The 25,526-nt window shown below is 39.1% G+C and overlaps 1 protein-coding gene and 1 long non-coding RNA gene across 6 annotated transcripts in view; one reads left to right on the forward strand and one right to left on the reverse strand.

The window, feature by feature from the left end:
• Positions 1-25,526, forward strand: part of KPNA4 (karyopherin subunit alpha 4) — a 189,256-nt gene that overhangs the window by 83,555 nt on the left and 80,175 nt on the right. The gene's annotated exons all lie outside the window — the stretch shown is intronic.
• LOC121477311 overlaps positions 3,804-25,526 on the reverse strand; it is a 39,343-nt gene continuing 17,620 nt past the window's right edge. For 3 of the 5 annotated variants that reach the window (XR_005984205.1, XR_005984206.1, XR_005984202.1), the window contains 3 exons: positions 9,931-9,979; positions 6,028-6,895; positions 3,804-5,452 (listed from right to left, as the gene is read on the reverse strand). This is a non-coding gene — a long non-coding RNA (uncharacterized LOC121477311). The remainder of the gene's footprint in view (positions 5,453-6,027; positions 6,896-9,930; positions 9,980-25,526) is intronic. The other 2 variants (XR_005984203.1, XR_005984204.1) reach the window with 2 other exon arrangements.

Raw genomic sequence — 25,526 nt, forward strand, 5'->3', positions numbered from 1 at the left:
GAACAGCCTGCTTGCTCCGTGGCCTCCACTGTCGAGCCATCTTGCACACTCCGTTGACTAACTAATCTGCCTGAAACAAGCCTTTAATCACTATAAAACCTTCAGCACCTTCCCATGTCTTAGTAAATCCACTCTGAGCTCTCCCTGGCCCTCTAGCCCCACCCTAGCTGTTCAGTCTTCCTTGTTAGTTCTCTCCAGTCTACAACCCTCCCGCAGACCTGTCTCTCCACTTGTCCCACTTCTGGACCTTTAGCCAAGATGCTGCCTTGGTCTGAAATGTATGCTGTCTCTTGCCTGACTAGCCAAATGACATCCTTCTGTCAAGGTCAAGCTTACATTTCAATTCCATCTTGGGTCTTTCTAGATTGTCCCTTTCTTTGAACTCCTAAAACCCAATTGCTCAATTATATACTGCCATATATTAGTCATTATTCTTTTACATATTAGCACCAGGAACTGGAGAAAAGAGAAGAGAGAAATTAATAACAGAGAAGTGTGAAATCCCTGTTTTAGATTCCAATTTGGAGGTGGGTGTTTGGCAGAGGATGAAGGAAGTACAGCAGTGTGGTCCCAGAAGCCTTTGGTACAGGAAAGGAAGCAGGGACAGTTGTAACAAGCATCCTGCTTTCATTACCAGTTGGCAGTAACATCTTAAATTTTAAGTTCAGCATCATGAGGAATAAGAAATTTATCATGTGAATGTTCTAGATAATGGAGGCTTATCATGCACATTATTGGACCCCATTACAGACCTACTGAGTCAGAATCTCTGAGAGTGGGGCCCACTGATCTGTGTTTTAATAACATTCTAGGTGATTCTGATGTACAGTAATGTTTAGAGAAGCAGTGCTTTAGAGCATAAAAACTTAAACATTACTTACTACATAAAACTATTTCTATAATATATGATATACTTCCTTGCCTTCTGGAATAGAACAGGCTAAACACAAAATGCTCCTCTCTTGTGGGGCCATAGTCACCATGATGAACATTGCTTCTTTGCCCAATGCCATTGTAATGGGCAGCACACCAGATAGAACACTCAGGCACCTTGCTGCCAGGGCCACAGTGTACCAGGTCACCTCATTGGAACAACTGACTGCAAGTGTTGTCTGGGCCCACCATCTGGGTCATTATCTACAGCTTGGGGCTTTATGAAAACAATAATAGACCAGTTGAAGCTGACTGAATCACAGTATAAAAGAAAATGCACGTAGGTCACTAATTATATCCACACCAAATAGTACAATGAATACTGCACAGAAGAGTTCTGTGTGCCACATTCCAATCTTTTCACTAAAGAAGTGGTGGAAATTCTTAGGCAACTCCTGGGAAATGTTTCTGTTCTCAACTGTATTTCATTTATTATCTAGGCTTTACTGATCTTCCTCCAAGTAACACTATTCTTAATATAGACCAGTTTGCCCAGGAAAAACTCCTTCCTTAGAAGTCATTTAAAATTCTCAAAATCTACATCTGCTCAAAGCTTGAGATTTTACTAAGATATCTCCCCACATGATGGCTATGGGGGTTAGTGTTCCTTTGGATACATTGTGTTGACTTGCTATCAGCTTCTTACAGCGGGGGAGCAGAGCTTTTCTCCACTCACAGCTTCCTGTCTATCTCTGATCAGAATCTCTGTGCTCTGCCCCCACCAAGGCTTTCAGTGAGATTTACATCCAGTTTAGTTCCTTTTGGGAAGAAATAAATACCAGTTGAGTCCAAACTGAACAAGATTTCCTTGGATCTGAAGCTAGATGCATATGAAAATTTGACAGATACTGCCAAAATACCTCTCAGAGGGGTTTACTATTGTCCCCCAGGAATTTTGTGTGCCTGTTTGCCCACAGCTTCACAGGCAGAGACAGAAATTTCTTTTTCCTGTGGATATCTTGGTGCCCTATGACATCTTCACATAGTAGTCACCATTAGAAGAACTTCAATCATCTCTCTTCAGATGCTGACTCTTCTTTTTCTATTTAATTTTAATATTTTAATATTTTATTTAATATTTAAATTTTTAATATTTTATTTATTTTTTATAAAATAATATTTAAAATTTTAATATTTTAATATTCTTTTTGTTTTCTTTTTCTATTTAATTCAAAGAATTGAACTAAGAACTTACTTTGAAACTAGTTCTTACAAATATAAAATCACAGAACTTGCAACTTTGCTACGATATTTCTAATGACCTCTGCCCTTTTCCTTTTTGAAGATGAGTCAAGAGTTTTAAAATCAGAAGGAAAAGAAACTTTTTTTTTAAGATTTATTTATTATTTATGATAGACACAGAGAGAGAGAGAGAGAGAGAGAGAGAGAGAGAGGCAGAGACATAGGAGGAGGGAGAAGCAGGCTCCATGCTGGAGCCTTACGTGGGACTCAATCCTGGGACTCCAGGATCGCGCCCTGGGCCAAAGGCAGGCATCAAACTGCTGAGCCACCCAGGGATCCTCTGGAAAAGAAACTTTTACATGATCCAGCATTACTTGTATAATAGAGTTTGGAGTTTTGTTGTTATTTATTTCTGTATTCCAAGACATCTCTTTATTTTCATTCATAGAAAAGCATTGTCATTTACTCGGAGTGAATGACACTCCCAGTGTCACTTTTTCTTTTTTTTGCAATACACACCTTTATTATAGCAATATATAAAGCAAATAACTTTAAACGTTCATAACCACAATTGTACATTAAGAATGCCGGTGTTACTCAGCTTGCTCAAATTTGGGGTGAACAGCTGATGTGTAATTCTCGAAATTCGCAGACCTTCATAAAAACGGGTTGAAATGAATGTACATTGTTTAAGAATATTTCAGTGTTCTCTCTCTCCTGACTTTATTCCCAAACTCGGCACTTTCACACTTTAGTGAGTTAACCAAACTCAAAGCTTTTTGTTACTAAGAGAAGCTACAAGGTTATGTTTGCCAGTGGCAACATAACCCCCTATCACCCACTATTGTCCTATTATGACTATTAGGACAGCTGAAGTTCAAAAGTTAATCACTAATGCAGAATGTTTATAATAGAGGAAACTGGTTGGTGGATGGTGAGAGTATATAGAATCTTTTTGTACTTCCTGCTTAATTTTTCTGTAAACCTGAAACTGCTCTAAAAAATAGAGTCCATTAATTTCTTTAAAGTAAAAAAAAAAAAAAAAAAGAATAGACTATGTAACAAAATTCTGTTTTGTAATTGAGAAATGCATGCATAGAAAACAACAAAACACATTTTACAAAAACAGATACAAAGACACTCATTTAATACATTAAAATGATGAGACCATCAGTCTTTGTGGGCAGTGATAATGGAAGTGGAGTATGGCAAGAAAATTAAATAAATAGGGTGCCTGGGTGGCTCAGTCAGTTAAGTGTCTGCCTTCTGCTTAGGTCATTTACCTAGGGTCCTGGGATCTAGCCCCATATGGGGCTCCCTGCTCATGGGGCGGGTCTGCTTCTCCCTCTCCCTCTGCCTGTTACTCCCCCTGCTTGTGCTGTCTCTCTCTCTGACAAATAAGTAAATAAAATATTTTTTAAAAATGAAATAAACAGAGCAGCCTCAGTGGCTCAGTGGTTTAGCGCCGCCTTCAGCCTGGGGCATGATCCTGGAGACCGGGGATGGAGTCCCACATGGGGCTCCCTGCATGGAGGCTGCTTCTCTCTCTCCTCTCTCTCTCTCTCTCTCTCTCTCTCTCTCTCTCTCTCTCTCCTCTGTCTCTCATGAATAAATAAATACAATCTTAAAAGAAAAAACTTTAAAAAAATGAAATAAACAGAAAGACTGGGATATTGCATGGACCAACTATGATACCATGCCATGAATGGAGTATGATCAACTCTGTCCTGTGAACTTGAAATTCTAAACAAACAAACAAAAAAGTAGTGGTTCTTAACTTGGGCAGAGAGGTAGAATTTAGAGAAATTTTAAAAGAATACTCATGCATTGAATTTAAATTTAAAAAAAAATAATGAAATAAAAATAAAAAAGAGAGAGAAAAAAAAAAACCCCTCATGCTTCAGCCTTGTTTCGGACACAACTGCATCAGAAACTCCAGACTTGGAGCATGTGCATTTTGCAAAAGTTCCTATTAGCCAGGACACTTTGGGTTACAAAACCCCAGTCCAAATAAGTATAAGCAATAAAAGGAAATGTATTGGCTCATGTGGCTTGGAGTCTGAGGTGTCATCTAGCTTCAGGCACAGATGAATCCAGGAGCTCGAGCTTTCCAATCAGGCTCTCTCTCACTGCTGTTTTTCTCCGTCTCAGTCTCCCCTGTTCTGACAGGTTCTCTTTAAATGTGGTAGGGAAGCTTTTTACCGACATTTCTGGTCATGTGGAATGAGAGAGAGGATGTAGTAAAATGGAACACTGCAACTGACAACACCTCAAGGGTTGTGAGAAGTGGAGTAGGAGTTCCTCAACAGAAGGGATAGGCTAAGCACATCAATCCAGATAATTACCATATCTTCCCAGATATTTAATTCAGAATAAGTCAAACATTCCCTTGTAGAGTGACATGGATCTTCATGGCAATAGAAAAAAAAAATCACTAGATACATTTTTCAGGTTCCCCATCCTGGTCTCTGGCTCACTTGGGCTCAGTTACCATGTTCAGTCTAGTTTTGAACATGCCATTATATTCAGTCACACTTTCCCCTGTTTCAGGAATATAAAAACATTCATTCAAACTTGCTATGGGTCTGGCTTACAACTCTTCTGGATAGGCTTAGAATGAAAATAAAGATATTTAGGGGAGCTAGATGTTCAACAATATAGATGAGCCTAAGATGGAGAAAGACTGAATAAATTTATTCCAGATCACATCTGTCACTTTTGTGACAGAATTTGAACTTAGGCTTTAAATCTTATGCTCTGTCCAAGGTGCAACAATGCATAGGTAGTATTAATAATAAAAATAGGGCACCTGGATGGCTCAGTCAGAAGAGCATATGACTCCTGATCTTGCTGTCATGAGTTTGAGCCCCATGTTGGCTGTAGGGATTACTTAAATACATAACTTTAAATAGTAATTATTATTATTACAATAAAATTGCTGTTATTTATTGAGTTCTTCCTATGGTCCAGGCAGTGTTTTGTAAACATTATATCACTAATTCTCATAACAGGCTATGAAGAATGTATCATCTCCATTTTACAGATGAAGTTATAAACCTCAAAGAAGAACCAAAGCTCAGAGAAATAATTATCCTAATTACATAACTACTAAGTGGTGGAACCAGGACTTAAAACCAAGTACATCAATAAAAAGGCTTAGGGGTGCCTGGGTGGTTCAGTGGGTTAAGCGTCCGACTCTTGGTTTTAGCTCAGGTCCTGATCTTGTGTGTCATGAGCTCGAGCCCCCCATCAGGCTCCATGCTCAATGGAGAATCTGCTTGGAGAGTCTTTCCTCTGGCCCTCCACCCTCTCACATGCAGGCAAGTGTGTTCTCTTTCTAAAATAAATAAATAAAAGTAAATCTTAAAAGGAAAAGTTAATAAAAGTTAATAAATTAACAAATAACATCAAAGATCCAGGGGAAAAATAATTTTGGAAGAACATAACTAATTAGTTGAAGTAGTCTTGCTCATTTTAAAACATAGACCTCGGGGGCAGCCCTGGTGGCTCAGTGGTTTAGCACCTGCCTTTGGCCCAGGGCCTGATCCTGGAGACCTGGGATCGAGTCCCATGTCGGGCTCCCTGCATGGAGCCTGCTTCTCCCTCTGCCTCTCTCTTTCTCTCTCTCTGTCTCTCATGAATAAATAAATAAAATATTTTTAAAAATAAACAACAACAACAACAAAAAACATAGACGTCGGGATCCCTGGGTGGCTCAGCAGTTTGGTGCCTGCCTTCAGTCCAGGGCCTGATCCTGAAGACTCGGGATCAAGTCCCGCATCGGGCTCCCAGCATGGGGCCTGCTTCTTCCTCTGCCTATGTCTGTGCCTCTCTCTCTCTCTGTCTCTCTCTCTCTCTTCCTCTCATGAATAAATAAATAAAATCTTTTAAAAAATAAAATAAAACATAGACCTTAAAATATAATCATTCAAACACAATAGAAGCTTATTTCTCTCCAACAAAGTGGTTCAGAGGGGTGTTCAAGTCTGGAAGTGTTCAGCTCCATGAAGTCATTCAGGAACTTGGCAGGATAGAGTTTTTGCCATCTTCGATCTTGGCTTGTAAGGTCACTCTACTTGTCACCATCCTGGCCTATGAGATGGAGGAAAGGAGAACAATGCCTAGTCTCTTGAAAGTACAGTCCAGAAGGACACGCATAACTGGTGCTGCATTCCAGTAGTAAGTGCTTAGTCACATGAAACACTATGCAGCAAAGGAGGCTAGACAGTATGGCATGTGGCTAGACAGGCATGACCTAGTTACAGCTGCTGTGGAAGAAAGAAAGAACAAATTTTGGTGGAAAACTAGCTGTCAATGCCACAACAATTTAGTAGACTTAACATTAACATAGGCAGAGACCAATTTGTTGTAAAACTTATGAAACTCAAACTTCTAGGCCTCTCACTTGCATGGCCTCTTCCAAAGCTATGTTAGGGGCCTGTAGCAGTTAGCAATTTCTGTGTAACAAATTACTCCAAAACTTACCATCTTAAAACAATAACCTTATTACCTCACACGATTCCTGAGAGTGTGAAATCTAGGAGCAGCTTCTTTGAGTGGCTCTGGCTCAGAATATTAAGCTGTCAGCCAAGGATGCAGTTGGCTGGGCTGCAGCAAAGGCTTGACTAGGGCTGGAGGATCTGCTCCTGAAATGGGGTAATCACAAAGCTATGGGCTAGAGACTTCAGTTTGTCACTACATGGTCTTCTCCACAGGGTTGTGTGATGGTTCTCATGACATGGTAGCTGAGTTCCTCCAGAATGAATGATCTGAGAGAGAGCTGTAAAAGTCATAATGTCCTTTATAAGCTAGCCTCCAAAGTGACATCAATTCTACTGAATTCTATTGGTCTCAACAGACCAACTCCAATACAATATGAGAGAGGAGTTACACCAGGGCATCAACACCAGGAGACAGAAATTTTCATATATGAGGCTGGCTAATAACAGGCTCCAGAAATGAATTTATGTGTTTTTTTGTAGCATTGGCAAAAGTAAGATTTTTCTTATGTTTATTTTTTTAATGAGTCCTTGTCAATTATATTAGCTTATAGCACCACAAAACATGAATCCTTTTCTTACATGACCTTGCCTGAACCTTTAAAATCATTTTAGGACATGGTCAATCTATTCCACAAAACAAAATCATTATAACAGTTCTGAAGGGATGAAGTACTTTTGCAAAATGTGTTTGTTTTAATTAATGTTAATATTACCTAGTTTGTACACTGCTGATTTGTTATCAATGCTAGACAAGAAGTTAGGAGATCTGGTTGTCAATCCAGATTCTACCTCTAACAAACTGGATGATCTTCCTGTCATACAATGCAACCTGCTGTGTTAACTGGCTTTGTCACTACAATGAGTGGTTGCATTCACTAATCTATACAGGCACTTCCAGACAGTTCTTTAAAAGTCTATATTAAATGAGGGGATCCCTGGGTGGCTCAGCAGTTTGGCGCCTGCCTTTGGCCCAGGGCGTGATCCTGGAGTCCCGGGATCGAGTCCCGCGTCGGGCTCCCGGCATGGAGCCTGCTTCTCCCTCCTCCTGAATCTCTGCCTCTCTTTCTCTCTATGTCTATCATAAATAAATAAATAAATCTTTAAAAAAATAATAAAAGTCTATATTAAATGATATATGTCTCTCTATGCTACAGATGTCTCATCCATAGTATGAGGATAACAATACTTCACAGAGGTGTAGTGATGATTAAGTAAGGCAGCCTATGTAAAGTATCCCAAATATCCTACCAAGCAGTACATGCTCAGTAAGTAATAGCCATTCTTAGTATTTTATGAATAAAAATTAACCAATCTCAGGAAACGTATTTTGAATACTTTTGAAGTATCACAGCAATTTATAATTTCAGTCTTCATCTCAGATGATTGTGTAAATTTTTATAAGTGAATAAAATAAAATATGAAATAATATCAAAGTTGTGGAACAACTGGAACTCTCATATACTTATTGATGGGAGTATGAACTGCTAAAATGACTTTGGTAAAATATTTAATAATATATCTACGTAAGCTAAACTTATACATATCTTATGACCCAGCAAATCCTCTCCTGGCTAAACTCAACATATATTAGTACTATGTCCACCAAAAGGTATATATGAGAATACTCATCATAGCTTTATTGGTGATATTCAAACTAGAAATAGCCTGAATGTCTTTCAACAGCAGAATGGAAAAGTAAAGCATATTCATACAATAGAATGAATATAGTAACAAAAAGAACAAATCTTACTAACATGATGTTGAGTAAAAGAAGCCAAATATGTAAAATGAATACCTCATGATCCCATTACATGGAGTTCAACATCACGGAAACAAAACTATGGTAATGGAGGTCAGAAGAATGGTAATCTTTGAAAAAATGTTGATTGGAAGAGAGAATAAAGGATCCTTCTAAGGTGCTGGAAATGTTCTATATATTAATCTGAGTAGTGGTTTCACAGGTGTGTGCATGTGTAAAAGTCAAGTTTTAGATTTAAGATTTGTGCATCTTATTTTAAGTTGTACCTCAATAAAACATTTTTTAAGTTGGTAATAGTATAAAGAAATACATTGCTGATATCATTGATGTAGGAAAAGGGGCTTGACCATGGTTTAGATTTATGCAATTCTGTTTCATCTCAGCTAAATTTTTGGCAATTATGGTCCTAGGGAGTAATTAATGAATAATTATTACTCTTCTATCATACACTACCTTATTAACTGTCTCAACTGCTCACTCATTTCACAAATATTTAAGTGCCAGATAATTTTCTAGGTGATGGAATCATTAACAGTGAACAAAATAGACATAGCTCTTACCTCCCAGAGCTAGGTGTATTGAGCAAGATAGAGGAGTAAATCAGAAGTTACAGTTGCAGAGAGAGTAGAGTGCACTGGGATGTGCAGAAGAATAATTCCCTAAAGCCATTGGCTGGGAAAATGAGAGGGGCTGATTTTCATGAATTTTTGCAACCCGTAGGGCTCAAAGATAGGAGTTTCAGGCTTGGTTGAGATGTAGACTTGAGGGTGCTGCCCTACTCCTGGGGAGAAGGCAGGCAAGCAACCCTGGGGCAGATAGTGTCATCTGAGGATCACCTAAGGTGCCTGGGGAGAGAGTGTTCACTCTTCAGGAATGCATCTGTGAGAGGTGGCATTCGCAGAGGTACCTCTCTGGGGATAAAAGAGCCAGTGGGTGCCATTTCCCTCCCCTGCCCCTCAGCATAAGTGCAGAGATACCTGCTGAGGGTGGCTAACCCAGACACTGGCTGTTTAGCCTGTCTGCTCCACGTCCTACACCCCTGCATTCTGGCATCTTTCTTGGCCAAACCTGTATCCATACTAGCACAAATAGGCCCTCTCCTAGAAAACCAGCACAGGCCCTGCCACAGCACATCCTTCAAGTTTGAAGTTTTAAAAGTCAGCAGGCTTGGCTGGAATAGAGCCCAAAGTGCACTGTGCTGCTCCAGGCAGGCAGAGACAGTGTGAAGACAGAGATTTGAAAAATGCCTGGGACACATGATGGGAATTTATTCACTTTTCTGGGTGGGCTTCCCTGAGAGAAGCAAGTACAGAGACCCCACTCCAGGTACAAAGGAACTGGCTGGCACCATTTCCCTCCCCTATCCCTCAGCATAAACTAGTTTCAGTTAGCAACACAGTGCCAACAGTGACTCCCTAACCTGCTTCCACCAAGTCCCGCCCTCCTGCACTCTGCTGGTACTGCTTTTCTCAGGCAAGTATGCCTAGGGCCCAACACAGTGAGCCACTTCCACAGAAGACCATCAGAAACCCCCCACACACCATGTCCACTCACCAGAGAGTTCTGGAAGGCTTCAATTCTCGTGCAAGTAGCATCAGGTCTCCTATAACAGGCAGATCAGAGCATACCTAGTTAAATCTCACCACATTCGGATCAAGGACCAGCCACTGCCTGCTGCCAACATGGAGAGGCTCTGCAGACAACTGACCTGAGGGATAGAGTAACTAAAACACAGCGGCAGAATGCAGGCAGCACGTACCAGAGACATTCCCTGAAGTACCAGGTCCAGGAAACTGTATGACCTCTTCTTCATATAGCCATTACTCTCAGGAGCAGGAAACATAACAGGCTTTTCTAACACAGAGAAGACAGAGACCTAGATAAAATACCAAGATGGAAGAATTCATCCCAAAAGAAAGAACAAGAAAAGGTCATGGCTGGAGATCTAATCAAAACAGATATAAGTAATATGCCTGATGGAGAATTTAAAACAACAATCATAAGGATACTTGCTGGGCTTGAGAAAAGCATGGAAGACATCAGGGAGACCCTTACTGTGGAGATAAAAGAGTTAAAAAAATAATGAGTCAGAAATGAAATCAATAACTGAGATTCAAAACCAACTACATGTAATGACCACAAGGATAGAGGAAGCAGAGGAATGAATAATAGAAGATAGAATAATGGAAAATAATGAAGCTGAACAAAAGAGAGAAGAATTATAAATACATCATGAAAATACACTCAGTGTATTCCAATCAATGTAATAACATTCATATCATAGGAATCCTGGAAGAAGAGAGAGAAAAGGGGGGCAGAAAGTTTATTTGAGGAAATAATAAGTGAAAACTTCCCTATTCTGGGGGAGGAAACAGACATCCAAATCCAGTAGGCACAAAGAATTCCCACCAAAATCAATAAAAGCAGGCTAACACCAAAACATACTGTAATTAAATTTGCAAAGTATAGTGTAGGGAAAAATGCTAAAAGCAGCAGGACAAAAGAAGTCCCTAACTTACAAGGGAAGATCCATAAGGCTAGCTGTAGATCTCTCCACAGAAACTTGGCAAGCCAGGAGAGAGTGGCATGATATATTCAACATGCTGAATGGGAAAAATCTGCAGCCAAGAAGAATACTCTATACAGCAAGGCTACCATTCAGAATAGAAGGAGAGATAAGGAGTTTCCCATACAAACATAAGCTAAAGGAGTTCATGATCACTAAAACAGCCATGTGAGAAATATTAAAGGGAAGTCTGAGTGGAAAAGACCAAAAGTGACAAAGACTAGAAAGGAACAGAGAAAATTTCCAGAAATAATGACAAAACATGTAAGAAAATGACACTAACTATACATCTATCAATAACTACTCTGAATGTAAATGGAATAAATGCTCCAATCAAAGTATTGGAGCATTTTTTTTTGTCTCAGAATGGACAAAAAAACAAGACCCATCTATATGCTTCCTACAAAAGACTCATTTTAGACCCAAAGACACCTACAAATTCAAAGTGAGGGGATGGGGAAACATCTATCATGCTAATAGATGTGAAAAGAAAGCTGAAGTAGCTATCAGACAAAATAGACTTTAAAATGAAGACTGTAACGAGATAAAGATGGACACTATGTAATAACAAAGGGGACAATCCAACAAAAAGATCTAACAATTATAATGGCTCTGAATGACACACTGGACCAGATGGACTTAACAGATACATTCAGAACAGTTCATCCTAAAGCAGCAGAATACATATTCTCTTCAAGTGCACAAGGGACATTCTCCAGAATAGATCACATACTAGGTCACAAATCAGGCCTCAGCCAATACAAAAAAGATTAAGATCATACTGTGCATATTTTCTGACCATAATGCTATGAAACTTGAAGTCAACCACAAAAAAAAAATTCGGAAAGACCACAAATACATGGAGGTCAAACAACATGCTACTGAAGAATGAATGGGTTAACCAAGAAATTAAAGAAGAAATGTAAAAATACACAAAAACAAATGATAATGAAAACATAATGGTCCAAAACCTTTGGGATACAGCAAGAGCAGTCATAAAAGCAATATAGGCTATACAGCAGGCTAGCTATACAGCAATATAGGCTTACCTCAAGCAGCAAGAAAAATCTCAAATAAACAATCTAACCTTACACCTAAAGGAGCTAGAAAAAGAACAACAAACAAAACATAAAGCCAGCAGAAGAAGAGAAAAAAGATTAGAGCAGAAATAAATGATATAGGAACTAAAAACAAAAACAGGAGAATAGATCAATGAAACCAGGAGCTGGTTCTTCAAAAAAATGAATAAAATTGGTAAACTCCTAGCCAGACTTATCAAAAAGAAAAGAGAAAGGACCCAAATAAATAAAATTACAAACGAGAGAGGAGAAATTACAACCAACACCACAGAAATACAAACAATTATAATAGATTATTACAAAAAATTATAGCCAATAAATTGAACAAGATAAATTCACAGAAACTACCAAAACTGAAACAGGAATAGAAAACTTAAACAGACTGATAACTGTAAAAATTGAATCAGTAATCAAAAATCTCCCAACAAACAAAAGTCCAGGGCCAGATGGTTTCACAGGGTAATTCTACTAAACATTTAAAGAAGAGTTAATACCTATTCTTTTCAAACTATTCCAAAATATAGAAATTGGGAGAAAACTTCCAAATTCATTGTATGAGGCCAGAATTATCCTGATTCTAAAACGAAAGACTCCACTAAAAAAGAGAGAGAGAGAGAAAAAAATGCAGGCCAATATCCCTAGTGAACACAGATGCAAAAATTCTTTGCAAACTACTAGCAAATCAAATGAATAGTACATTAAAAGAATCATTCACTATGATCAAGTGGGATTTATTCCTGGGCTGCAAGGGTGGTTCAATATTCACAACCAATGTGATAGGCCACATTAATAAAGGATAAGAGCCATATGGATATGATCCTTTCAATAAATGCAGAAAAAGCATTTGATGAAGTACAACATCCTTTCATGATAAGAACCCTCAACAAAGTAGGGATAGAGGGAACATACCTCAACATCATAAAGGCCGTACATGAAAAACCCACAGCTAATATCATCTTCAGTGGAAAAAACTGAAAGCATTTCCTCTACAGTCAGGAGCAAGACAGGGATGTCCACTCTCACTAGTGTTATTTAACATAGGACTGGAAGTCTTAGCCTCAGCAATCAGACAACAAAAATAAAAGGCATCCAGATCTGCAAGGAAGAAGTCAAACTTTCACTATTTGCAGGTAATGTGATACTCTATTTAGAAAACCCAAAAGATGCCACTAAAAAATTGCTAGAATTGATGCATGAATTCTGTAGTCTCAGGACACAAAAATCAATGTACAGATATCTGTTGCATTTCTTTACACCAATAATGAAACATCAGAAAGAAATCAAGGAATGGATCCCATTTACAATTGCACCAAAAACCATAAGATATCTAGGGATATGAAGAGAAAGAAGGTCTATACTCTTGAAACTATAAAACACTGATGAAAGGAATTGAAGATGACACAAAGAAGTGGAAAAATAGTCCATGCTCATAGATTGGAAGAACAAATATTTCAAAAACGTCTAAACTATCCAAAGCAATCTACACATTTAATGCAATTTCTATCAAAATTTGTATGGAACCACAGAGACCCTAATTAGCCAAGGCAATCTTTAAAAAGAAAAGCAAAGCCGGAAGCATCACAATTCCGGACTTCAAGTTATTTTACAAAGCTGTAGTGATCAAAACAGTATGATACCAGCACAAAAACAGATACCTAGATCAATGGAACAGAATAGAAAACCCAGAAATGAGCCCACAACTATATGGTCAATTAATTTTTGACAAAGCAGGAAACAATATCCAATGGAAAACAGTCTCTTCAGTAAATAGTGTTGGGAAAACCAGACAGCAACATGCAAAAGAATGAAACTGGATCACTTTCTTACACAGCAAAGGATACAGTCAACAAAACTAAAAGACAACCTACAGAATGGGAGAAGATATTTGCAAATGACATATCAGATAAAGGGCTAGTTTCCAAAATCTATAAAGAACTTATTAAACTCAACACCAAAGAAACAAACAATCCAATCATGAAATGGGCAAAAGACATGAAGAGAAATCTCACAGAGGAAGACATGGACATGGCCAACATGCACATGAGAAAATGCTCTGCATCACTTGCCATCAGGGAAATACAAATCAAAACCACGATGAGATACCACCTCACACCAGTGAGAATGGGGAAAATTAACAAGGCAGGAAACAACAAATGTTGGAGAGGATGCGGAGAAAAGGGAACCCTCTTACACTGTTGGTGGGAATGTGAACTGGTGCAGCCACTCTGGAAAACTGTGTGGAGGTTCCTCAAAGAGTTAAAAATAGACCTGCCCTACGACCCAGCAATTGCACTGTTGGGGATTTACCCCAAAGATTCAGATGCAATGAAACGCCGGGACACCTGCACCCCGATGTTTCTAGCAGCAATGTCCACAATAGCCAAACTGTGGAAGGAGCCTCGGTGTCCATCGAAAGATGAATGGATAAAGAAGATGTGGTCTATGTATACAATGGAATATTCCTCAGCCATTAGAAACGACAAATACCCACCATTTGCTTCAACGTGGATGGAACTGGAGGGTATTATGCTGAGTGAAGTAAGTCAATCGGAGAAGGACAAACAGTGTATGTTCTCATTCATTTGGGGAATATAAATAATAGTGAAAGGGAATTTAAGGGAAGGGAGAAGAAATGTGTGGGAAATATCAGGAAGGGAGACAGAACATAAAGACTCCTAACTCTGGGAAACGAACTAGGGGTGGTGGAAGGGGAGGAGGGCGGGGTGTGGGGGGGAATGGGTGACAGGCACTGAGGGGGGCACTTGACGGGATGAGCACTGGGTGTTTTTCTGTATGTTGGTAAATTGAACACCAATAAAAATTAATTAAAAAAAAAAACAAATTCAAAATGGATGAAAGACCTAAAGGTGAGACTTAAAACCATAAAAATCCTAGAGGAGAACACAGGCAGTAACCTCTTGGACACCAACCAAAGCAATTTCTTACTAGATATGTTTTTGAGGCAAGGGAAACAAAAGCAGAAATAAACTATTAGGACTTCATTCAAACAGAAAGCTTCTGGGCAGCCTGGGTGGCTCAGCGGTTTAGCACTGCCTTCAGCCTGGGGCATGATCCTGGAGACCCAGGATAGAGTCCTGTGTCGGGCTCCCTGCATGGAGCCTGCTTTTTCCTCTCCCTGTGTCTCTGCCTCTCTCTCTGTTTCACTCATGAATAAATAAATAAAATATTTTAAAAAATAAAACAGAAAGCTTCTGCACAGTGAAGGAAACAATCAGCAAAACTAAAAAGCAATAGGAGTTGCCTATAGAATGGGAGAAGATATTTGCAAATGACATATCTGATAAATGACATATGTTCTAGACGTATTAGACTGTCTTCAACATGAAGAATGAACTAGAAGGAGGCAAGATCTCAGGAAGAGAGACAGACTGGGAGGCCATTGCAGTAAACTGGCTGGAGATGATGGTATCTAAAACTAAGGCAGTAGAGATGAATTGAGAGTATTTAGGAAAGTGGGAATAATGGGACAAGAAGATTGTTTGGCTAAGCAAAGAAGAGTGAAGAGTGAAAGTTGGCACCCACCCAGTTAAGGCTTAAGCAATCCTGTTGGCAGTGATGCCATTCACCAGGGTAGGGAATATAATGAGTATTATTTTGCTAGTTCGCTAGTTTTGAGGGATTTTGAGGAGGTGAGAGGAGGAAGCTAATGAGTTGTTTTGTCTATCCTGTGTTTAAAGTGCTTATGAGACAATGAAGTAGAGCTATTCAGAATGCAGTTGGTGCTTAGGGGACATAACTGTCCAAAAGAAATAAATTTGGAAGTCAGCACTGTAGAGATTAACTAAAGCTATGAAGTAGAGACAACCTAAAATCACTCCTAAATAATATGTAGGGTAAAAAAAATCGATAGATATACAATACAGCACTTTAAGTGATCCTTAAGTATCATCTTTAAGTGATTAGCAGAAGAGAAAGAAGAAAGAACCAGAAAATCATGTGTAAAGAAGGTAAAGGTAGGGATATTTCCAGAAAAGTGTTAGGTGGGCACAGAGAAAAGTGTTAGGTGGGCACAGAGTCTCATGTTGCCAAGAGATTACATCAGGAAAGTCTTGGTGATCTTAACAAGAGTAGTAGCAGAGGAGGCAGCTGCCAAATTTCAGTGGTTGAGGACTGAATGGAAGGTGAGGTAGGTATTGTGTCTGATTCTCAAATATCTGCCCCTTCTTCAAAACTGGAGAATCCTATTCCTCTGGCTGTTGACTAGAGTAGTAGTTTTAGACAACATAGTACACGCTCACTGGTTTAGAGATTTATTCCACAGTATTGGTTAGTTTACAGAATATCTGGGAAGGCCAAGACACCAAGCATGGTTGTTGTACAGTCACTGACAACACAGCCAGGAAAAAGCCCAATGACACCATGCGTACTTTCCAAAAGATATGTTCTTGCTGTCACCACCTAATGCTTGATACCCATGAATCAGGATCTGGTCACTAGAATCTCTACAACAGCTGCAGTAGAAAAAAAACAAAAGCCTCTACATCTATGCTTGCCAGAACTATGTGGCCTCTGCCTTGTGATGTTCACTTCTGCCTGCCAAGTCTGGCAGAGGCACATCTGCCTGGCAGAAAGCATGAGTAACCCTTGCTACACTTCATGGGAGTCTTGAAAACATACTCTTCAACATTCTAGCTTCTAAAGCCCAGAAAGGCATACTATAGTGGACTGAAAAGGTGTTAAATGAGATAAGTGCCACTGTTCATCCCTTTGGCTATTCAGCATCTATTTATCTTTCTCTCTAAACTTAAAAATACAAACCAAAAATTGCAATAGCATATAGATTCCTGAGGTTTTTTTTCCATTGGTTTTGGCCCTGGGCATGGTAGTAGAAGGAGGCAAAGGATACTCTAGGTTCCAGATCTCTCCCTCCTTCCGCACCCCCTCCCCGCCCCCTGGCCTTTAAAATCTAAATCAAACACTTCAGCCCATACATGTAATCCCCTTACCTTGTTCATGAAGCATGAGGAATCCCAAAAGACCAGGTGTCAGTCTCAACCTCCACCTCACTGTAAGCACTTTTATGTTTCCTGATTTGGTCTCCCAAAGGACTGTCTACCTAACAGCCCACCCACTTTTGGATGATGGGATACGTGGTAAGATCAGTGAATATCAATAGCATTAGCCCAGTACTTACTTTACTTCATTCACCAAAAAACAAATTCTCTGGTCAGAAGCAATGGTTAATAAAATACTATGATGATGAATTAGGAATGCAATAGGACTATAGGTAATAATGCAGGTAAAGTTTTGGCATGTGAGGAAAGTAAACCTATATTTATAGCAAATATATATTTACAGTGAGGAGAACTGCTGCCTTCTCCATGATGGAAAGAAGCCTATATAATCAAACTTCCATTAGATGGTGGTTTGGTATTCCAGAGCTGAGGGCAAGATCAGGACCCAGTTGTTGGTCACTACAGCAGGTATGTTAGGCCCTCAGGAGTTGTAGTAGCCAAGTCAGTTCTGGCGGGAAGGTGGGTGGGGAGTGTTAATATTGAACCTTGGAATAATCTCCTTCCTTGCCACTACAAAGACTTTTATTTATTTTTAAGATTTTATTTATTTATGAGAGATACCGAGAGAGGGGTAGAGACATAGGCAGAGGGAGAAGCAGGCTCCCTGCAGAAGCCCAATGCAGGACTCGATCCCTGGACCTGGAATCACGCCCCGAACCAAAGGCAGATGCTCAACCACTGAGCCACTTAGGTGTCCCTACAAAGACTTTTTAAATGAGGCTATTGAACACACACTTAGATACCTGGGAAAAGGCCAGTTTTAGAATATTGAGAATCTCTTCTGTAGGGGTCCTTGACAAGCATCCATGTGGGACACAGTTATTAGTCTGGGCACAATCTATGCACTTCTTTCCCCATATCTCCCTGTTATAATCGTTCAATCTTATTTTTCCCATGATTTGACTTAGCTCTTCCTGTGCATCAATATAGAGCCACACCTCAGAATATCTTCCAAACAAAATAGACTATGATACATACATACATTCCTTTCAAAATTTGCACGAATGTGTCTGAAAACCTTGATGATTATTTCTTTTTCCCTGTGAAGAAGAGGCAAAGTTACCTGCTAAAGCTGAGGGAAGTGACAGAGTCAGAGATTTGAGGAATGAGAAAGTTTTAAAATACCTACACATAAGAGAGAGAATTTGGGAAACAAAGAAATGATTTGGAGACCGTTTTGAAGATGTCAAACTACATGGTTATGTGATTTTTCTCCAGAAGCTCTACTCTAAGCCACTAAAAGCAAAACCACCACAATGGACAAACACAGCATGTTTACTGCAACCTCAAGACTTGATTCACCTGTATTTAAAAATAATTGCTTGTTTGCACATTAATATACTGATAATTCTAGCTATATCAGGGTTATTATTTAGATAATATATGTGTTAATCGCATCTTTTGTCCAAGATATGAGTAATATATAAAAAGTAAGTATTATTTGGAATAATCATCGTTTAAAATCTGTAAAATCAATTGATAACAATTGTTGCCTCTGGGGCAGAGGATTAGGGGTTGAAAGACAAGAGTAAGGGAAGATTTACTTTTCACTCCATACACTTTTGAATCTTGTATCTGTATATAAATATACTTATATAATCTCTTGATGTGTCCAGCCTTACTTGATATAACTAACTATACTTCTCTGAGAGGTCAGGGATCCGTGCAACTGCAGCCTTCTGCCCCTTAGGTCTACTCTATACCAAATGGTATTCAGAGATGATTTTCTAAGCCATTTCTCAGTATCAGCTGACCAGAAGGATATTTTCCAATATCTATGTGATGGAAATATGAATTACTTATTTTCTCCCCTATATTTTCTAAACTTTCCATAATGCACATAGAGAAAGAACTCATAAATATTTTGTCATGTATTCACTCATTCACTTGTCCATGTATTCAACCAATTTTTATTGAGGTGTATGTGTATTTTCTAAAAATTCCTCTATGATGTGTTTTAGGAACCACAGAGCTACAAAGAGAAAACCTCTAGTTAGCCACCTCAGTCCTTTTGCATGCGCAGAGCATAAATAAGGAGTGATCCCCACCTTCCTGGTATTTACAGACAGATATGTAGGAAAGTCCTCAGTAGGACAGGACAATATAAAAGCTTTATGTAACAAATGTTGTGCTGTGAGATTGAAGAAGAAACAATTCATCCTGGGCATATCAGGAAAGGTTTCACAGGGCAAAAAAACACCACGTATTTGAGCTAGGTTTTGACCAGTGATTAGACTTTTAGAAAAGAAAAGGAGATGAAAAATGCACATCAGGTTGAGGAAACCGCTTAAGCAAAGACATAAAAACACTAATATGTGTGGCAAATTTGGAAAAATGGTCACCGTCTAGTAAGATAAGAATAGAGTATACATGGAAATACTTATAGAAGCAGGATGCCTAAAGGAACAGAGAGGTCATGTTAGTCAGACATGAACTGGAAGCCACAGAAAGTTTGTGAAAAGGAAGGAACAAGTTTCACTCATGTTTTAGGAAGACACTATATTTGGGCAGTGTGATAACATTAAAATCACATGCTTTGATGTTAAGCAGAACTAAATTTGAATCTTGTCTTGTACTCACTAGCAGCGTCATCTGGGGCAAGTCACTTAATTTCTCTGTTCTCAATTTCATCATGCCAGACAAGAGTTAATGAATGAGCAAAGGCATACTTACATGGCACATAGCAGAGGTTAAATAAGTTATAGGTACTATTGTTATTATTATTATTTTAATGATTTATTTATTTGAGAGAGAGAGAGTGCATGTGCAAGTCAGGGGAGGGGCAGAGGGAGAGGGAGAAATCTGCTTGAGAGCAGACTCCCTGCTGAGCAGGGAGCCTGAACGGTAGAGCTTGACCCCATGATCCTCGACCCTCAACCCTCAAGACCATGACCTGAGCTGAAATCAGGAGTGGACACTTAAGTAACTGAGCCACCCAGGTGCCTGGCATTATTATTTTTATGGCAACATGGAAGGCATAACAGCAAGGTAGGATATTGAATATATGGGCTAGTTCAGGGACTGAAATGGAATCTAGGTGAAGTGATTAGGGTCCAAAATAAACAATGACTGTAGGAACAGAAATGGCTGAACATAAGATATTAGCATCTAGTGGGCAGAGGCCAAGGATCCTACAATGTATAAGATAGTCATTAAAAACAAAGATTTATCTGACCCAAAGGTCAGTAGTGCCAAGGGTGGAGAAACCCTGTATTAATGGAAAGAGATCAAAGAACAAGTTGAATGACCTTTCCTTAAAATTCTGTAAAATTATAAACTACTTAAAACATATTTAAAATATAATAAACACCCGTGTACTTACTACTAAAATTAAAGAAATATTCATAACACGGCTCATCTACATCAAGGAGAAAGAGGTAGAGACATAAGTCTGGATTATTCTTGAGAAATACTCTAGCCCTCTATGACAAAGAATTAGTTGTATCTGATGGAAGAGTACTTAAATATCTTCAGGTAAAGGTCCTTTGTTCCTCCTTCATAGAACTTTAAAATGGAAAGTTTCTGAAAGGAATAATTTATTAAGAGTAAGAATTTTCTCTTTGGCTCATTAAGCAATATTAACAAATATCATTAAGATAACATAATATCTGGAAAAGACAGAAAAATTGCAGTATGCTATAAAGAAAACTTTCAATAAATGGAGTGTGACATTTCATGGGGACTTTGTTTAAGTGGAATCAGGCAGGAGAAACCAATCTAGTCTTACAAGACCCTCATTGCTCCATCAAAATGTGACATTGGGTAAGGATTCAGCCTTAGCATGGGCATGACCCCAAGTCTGTATATTCCACTACATATGTGATTTCTTCCCTAAAGTGTCACAAACATAAACAATAAAATTAACTGACTCCTTCAGGCTTTTAATGAACATTAGTACTTGTGAAATAAGTAGAGAAATACAGACAGAGGAGGTGAGACAGGCTTACATCCCAACAAAGGGTTGCTCCTAGTCAGGCCAATTCAGATTCACACCATAGCAAATTTTTAAGAAGTACAGCAAATTCACAAGGGTCACTCTTGGGCAGGTAATACTACAAACATGAATCTGCACATGCCAAGGATCCACTGTATAACTAGGGAAATCATAGTAGTATGGCTCCCTACTTTGACCTATGCCTACCTACCCACTTAGATCCTGTTATATTTACATGTGTACATGGGATATGCATTTTTTAAAGATTTATTTATTTCAGAGAGAGAGAGAGAGCATGTGGGGTGGGAGGGAAGAGTAAAGGGAGAGGGAGTGAGAAACTTAAGCAGACTTTGTGTGAAGTGAGGAGCCTCACACAGGGCTCAGTCCCATGATCCGGAGATCACTACCTGAGCTGAAACTAAGAGTTTAGATGCTCTACTGACTATGCCACCGAGGTGCCCCTAGGATATGCATTTTTAATTCAGAAGAATCCAGCGGCCAGCAGCCTGGGTGGCTCAGTGGTTTCACACCGCCTTCAGCCCAGAGCCTGATCCTGGAGACCTGGGATCGAGTCCCATGTTGGGCCCCCTGCATAGAGCCTGCTTCTACCTCTGCCTATGTCCCTGCCTCTCTCTGTGTGTGTCTCTCATGAATAAATAAATGAAATCTTAAAAAAAAAAAAAAGAATCCAGCGGCCTTACACAGAATGTTGTATGGATTATTATGCCTGTGGTTTAACATGCTCATGAAAAGCTCTAAAGCTGTCTTGTTCAATGCGTGCTACATGTTTTTTAAAGATTTTATTCATTTATTTATCTTAGAGAGAGCAAGGGGAGGGGAAGAAGGGGAAGGAAAGGGAAGAGGAAAGAATCTCATGCAGACTCTGTGCTGAGCAGAACTGCTCATGGGGCTCAATCCCAGAATCTTAAGATCATGACCTGAGATGAAACTAAGAGTCAAATGCTTAACTGACTGTGCCATCCAGGTGCCCCAATGCTACATATGTTTACTGAGCATGTAAAACATGGCTAGTCTACATTGAGATATCCTACGAATATAAAAAATGTGGAATTTCAAAGACTCACATAAAACAAAACAGCTCATTAATTTTATTACATTGATTACACATTAAAATTACACTATTTTGGATATCTTGGGTTGAATAAAATATATTATTAAATCAATCTTACCTTTTTCTTTTACTTTTTAAATGTAGCTCCTAGAAAACTTAAAATTAAATATGTGCCTTACATTATATTTTTATTGGACAGTGCTAACCTGCAGCTTACCCTACACATCTAGCCATTTTAAGGATCAGATACATTCTAATTCAGATATACTGCTAATATAATATACATGGTATGGAATCAGACATTCAGACATCAGTTTTTCAGAGAAATATCTATGCTAGAGTAGGAGTTGTCCTATTGGTGATAGAGGTTTAATCAAGGAAGGAGTAGCTGCAGACCTATTTCCTTAAGATAGGAACTGATGCAATCAATTATAAAAGGTACTACTTCTGAATATGTACATATATGTGATCCTTGGGGGCAGAAGGAATAATTCTAAGCATTCTTCAGGCAAAAGTCATACTTGATTACACATTTTTTTTGTAGGTAAATAATTACATGTAGTTCCTTATTCTATGACTCTGTCTTTAGGGAAGCTCACAACACAGCAGCTTGCAAGAAAAATCTTCCAGTCATAGAGATGTTACAATCTTAGTAAGTAACCACACCCGTGTGACCAAATAAATCCTATCCCCTTTACTGTATTCTACTGATTAGAAGCAAGTCACAGATCCCATCCACACTCAAGGGAAAGGGATTACACAGGACATGACTACCAGTAGTTAGAGATCATGGGCCCTCTTTACAGTCTGCCCTATGCAATAGGGAACTGGCTTAGAGATTAAAAACTAGGAAGAGATGATGTTAGGATCATTTTACTTAATATGTTTCAAGTGATCTGAAGAGAGGAAAAATTCATTTATTTCCAATGAAAATAATTTTCCAAATAGTGAGATGTCATGACACTGGGAACAAGTAAAGAAAAACAGGTAAATGGAAATCACAAGCAGCAACAGTAGCAATATCATTGGCAAGCAGCATGTGGACTTATATCTGAGATCCAAGACACAGAAGCAATAACTGGAACAGTCTTGGTGGAATCTAAGAGCAAGACAAGGTACCTCCCTTCTCGAGTGTCAGGAAATGCTGCCCAGAGAGGTCAGCAACAGTGGAGGAAACTGTGCTGGCCAGACCTACACCAAGAGAGAAGTGAGTGCATGGTGAGGTCTCTCAGAGATTCAAAAAAACTTTCCAGTGAAAGTCCAGACAAGATGGACTCTGTAACTGCTTTAAAAGAGACAGAGGGGGGATCCCTGGGTGGCGCAGTGGTTTAGCGCCTGCCTTTGGCCCAGGGCGCGATCCTGGAGACCCGGGATGGAATCCCACGTCGGGCTCCCAGTGCATGGAGCCTGCTTCTCCCTCTGCCTATATCTCTGCCTCTCTCTCCCTCTCTCTGTGACTATCATAAATAAATAAAAAATAAAAGAGACAGAGGGGTGCCTGGGTGGCTCAACTGATTAAGCATCGGATTCATGATTTCAGCTCAGGTCATGATCTTGGGAGCTGTGAAATGGAGGCCTGTGTTGGGCCCCATGCTGGGCATGGAGCTTGCTTGCCATTTTCTCTCTGCCTCCCCATCCGCCCCCACCCCTTGCTCGCATGCACTATCTTTTAAAAAAAAAAAAAGTTAAAAATAAATAAAAGAGACAGAAAGATAAAAAGACATTTTTATTCAACTCAACAAGACAGGGGTATTTGATGTGTACAAAACTGACTAGGCCCATAGTATATGGCTATCAAAGCTCAAAAAAGATAACTAATTTCTTACTGATTGGCTTGATTATAGATTCACTTTAATACTAAAACTCTCATAAACTAAACTCTACTGTGTTTTGGTATCTACCCTCATTTGTTTTCATTTTTTGTTGAGCAGTTATTGTGCTAGGAAATGCTTTAGGGACTTGGGATAAAATGTGAAAAAAAAAACAGGTGAGGTCTCTGCCCTCATGGAGTTTATAATGGTGGGAAAGATGGACATTGAAAGAATAATTACACAAATAACCATATAATTATTATTGATGACTGTTATAAAGAACAAGAATAGAGCACTTTAAGAAAAGTTTAATTAAAGAGGAATCCAGTCTAGCCTGCGGGATCAGGATTAAAGGAAAAGTGATATTCAAGCTGAGACCTGAAGAGGGGTTTCCCTACCAAGAGGTAGTGAAAGAACAAGCAGAGGAAACAAACACATAAGAAGGCCCTGAGATGGGAAGGAGTTTGAGGGGTATGGAAGGAAGTCTATATGGCTGGGGCATGGTGACCAAGAGCTCAAAATGGCAGTAACAATTATGTAGGACCTGGAAGATCATGTTAAGGATTTTAAATTTTTTTCTTAAGGGCAATGAGAAGCCACTTAGAGATTTTAAGCAGAGAAATGACTGTTATGGTCATCCCTCTACCCAATTCATGTATAGAATCCTAACCCCCAGAGATGATGGTATTAGGAGTTGGGGACTTTGAGAGGTGATTAGGTCATGCACTCTCCTGAATAGGATTAGTACCTGTAGAAAAGAGACTCCAGAGAGATCCCTAGCCCTTCAGCCATATGAGGACAGTGAGAAGGTGCCGGCTATGAACTAGAAAGTGGCTAAAACTAGAAAGAAGTCCTTCACCAGAAGGCATTTTGATCTTGGATTTCAAGGCCTTCAGTACTGTAAGCAATAAATTTCTGTTCTTTATAAGGTAACCAGTCTGTGGAATTTTGTTATAGCAGCCAGAATAGACCAAGACAAATAACGTAATGTGATCTCTCTTTAAACTGTCACTCTCATAACTCATGAGGATTGGATTGGAGAAGAGGCAAGTGTAGATGTGGAACAGTCAGTTCAAAAAAAACTTTCCAGTGAAAGTCCAGACAAGTCAGTGAGAACGTTTTCACAATCATCCAGAGAGATACTTGGTGGCTTGGATGAGGGCAATTACAATGGAGATGGAGAGAGGTGGACAAATTCAACAAGTATGTTGAAAGTAGAAAGGTCATTTGATTGGATGGGAAGTACGCTTCACAAAGAGATTAAATTTTCAAGCATGACAACCAGGTTTCTAGCATGAACAACTGGATGGACAGAGTTGCCATTTACTGATAAAAGGAACTAAATGGCAGTAGATTTGTGGAGAAGTTCAAGAGGCTTCAGTTAAAAGGTGCAAGATGATCCTTTCTATTGCCTGTGGTGGTAGGGGTAATAATTTTTTTTATTTCTTTAAATTCAAGTTAGTTAACATATCATGTATTATTAAGTTCAGGGTAGAATTTAGTGATTCATCAGTGCATAAAACACCCAGTGCTCATTATATCAGGTACCCTCCTGAATGCCCATCACCCAATTACTCTGATTTTAAAAGATCATATTAGATAACAATTGAACCACGTGACTTTCCTTTTCAATACTAAATATGACTTACTCG

The sequence above is a fragment of the Vulpes lagopus genome, chromosome 17 (genome assembly GCF_018345385.1).
Source record: "Vulpes lagopus strain Blue_001 chromosome 17, ASM1834538v1, whole genome shotgun sequence".
Classification (NCBI taxonomy): Eukaryota; Metazoa; Chordata; class Mammalia; order Carnivora; family Canidae; genus Vulpes; species Vulpes lagopus.